The sequence below is a fragment of the Mus pahari genome, unplaced genomic scaffold (assembly GCF_900095145.1).
Source record: "Mus pahari unplaced genomic scaffold, PAHARI_EIJ_v1.1 scaffold_13656_1, whole genome shotgun sequence".
Taxonomy (NCBI): Eukaryota; Metazoa; Chordata; class Mammalia; order Rodentia; family Muridae; genus Mus; species Mus pahari.
Window position 1 is genome coordinate 9,621 of NW_018393608.1, and position 1,767 is coordinate 11,387.

Consider the following 1,767-nt stretch of genomic DNA (forward strand, 5'->3'; position numbering starts at 1 on the left):
GCTATCAGTGGACCATTCCTCATAGTGTGTCCTTTTCCTGGACTTTATCTCACTACAACTGGAGCAACTCCCTTGATGCTCAGTTTGTTCTTTGAACCAAGAAGGGGGTGCTGTCAGGAGCAGACATGTCTCTAGTCAAATGAGTTTTAATAATGAAATGGCCTTAAATGTCATATTCTGTGGACTTCTGACACTTTTGAAGACTATCCATACAAAGTATATCTGAACTATTAAACCTTAACTATTCTTAGTCATTTCTATTTGAGTAAATCTAAAACACTTTATTATAATTAAGTCAGAATCTAATACAACCATGAGTTTACTATCTGGCCCTTAACTTGTGTTACTTAATCCTCCTAAAGAGTTTGTAATGGCAGTTATTAGAAGGACTGGGTCTAAGCTTTGTATTCTTAGATGAGTTGTATAGGTACAATATTAATTTCAAATTTTGTATCAATATAAGAAATTTATACCAATGAAAACCTTAAATCTGCATCAATCTATGAATTCCATACCAATGCAAAGTTATAATTTCAATTTACATTAAATATAAAGATTTCTACCAATGTAAGATATAGCTATGTAGTGTTTTGTTTTAGAGTAAATTTGATAACCTATGCCTATGTGTCTGTTCCTCTAATTTCTATGAATCAGAGGCCAGGAGTTTCACCTTTCTATCAGGGCTAGCTCCTGCTAACTTTATACTCAGGCCTGGGGAAAAACAGGGCCCTCCCTGGCCTCCTGGAATCCCAGATGCAGCTCCATGGGAGGCCCAGGAAGGGGTCTTCAGGTAAGAGGCGGGAGGTAGGTAGGGTCTACTGGGTCTTCTTGTCTTCTGAGGGGTAGTAGGGTGGTGATGGATGCTGGCTCATGGGCATGTAGACATTGTGTGGGTTGCCTGGGTTGCAATAGGTGCTGGCATCAACTTCTGCAGCCTTGGACTGTGCTGCAGGAATAGAGGGGGCACTGGGGCNGCTGACCGGAGGCTCCATGGGCCCAGGATAGGGTGCTGGTGGGGGCTGTACATAGCCCATGGCCCCATCCATCATGGGGGGGTCCTGTATAGAACCCGAGTGGGGGCGGTGGATAGAATGTAAGGGTACCCATAAGCTCCATTGGGGACTTCACCTCAGGAGGGTTGAGATGCCACCTGGAGCATCCGCTGCCCAAACTCAATGGCGCCCCCGCTGCGAAGGTCAGCTTGTAGGAGGCGGAGCCTTCTCAACCACCTCCTGCTTCAGCTTTCACTGTTCCCTTAATGAAGTTTGCACCGAACACCTGCTGCTCGATCTCACAGTCCTTCATCGGGTAAAAGGGCATCATGAAGAACTGTGTGGTGTCCTTCCCCTTAGACAGAAAGATGACCCAGTGCGGAGTAAGGTAGATGGTGCCTTTCTTGGTCCCTTTGAAGGCCTCTGCCACGTTCTTCATGTCGTTAAATGTAAGCTCCACATGATCATTGGACATTAGGATGCTCTCAGTGTTGTTGACAATCACTCTGCCGCCCTCTGAGTGCCATAGTCTCTCCCATAGGGCCATTCATGCCATCTTAAAGGATGGTATGTAATAACAAGTCATGAGAAATTTGAAACCAATATGCATTAAAGATTGTGTATAGATATTTTAGTCTTAGCCAGTTCCAGAGCTCTCTCTGTGTACAGAGACATATACATCACCACATATAAATCACCTATCTTGTTGATCTTGTTAGTCTCCTTTTTCTTGTCCATAGCTGAGGTCTTCAGGACGTCTCCCTTTGTCATGTCT

General features: G+C 44.4%; 1 pseudogene; it reads right to left on the reverse strand.

Moving 5' to 3' along the window:
- Window positions 1-815: 815 nt before the first annotated feature.
- Window positions 816-1,539, reverse strand: LOC110315635 (annotated as a pseudogene).
- Between the last annotated feature and the right edge of the window lie 228 nt (window positions 1,540-1,767).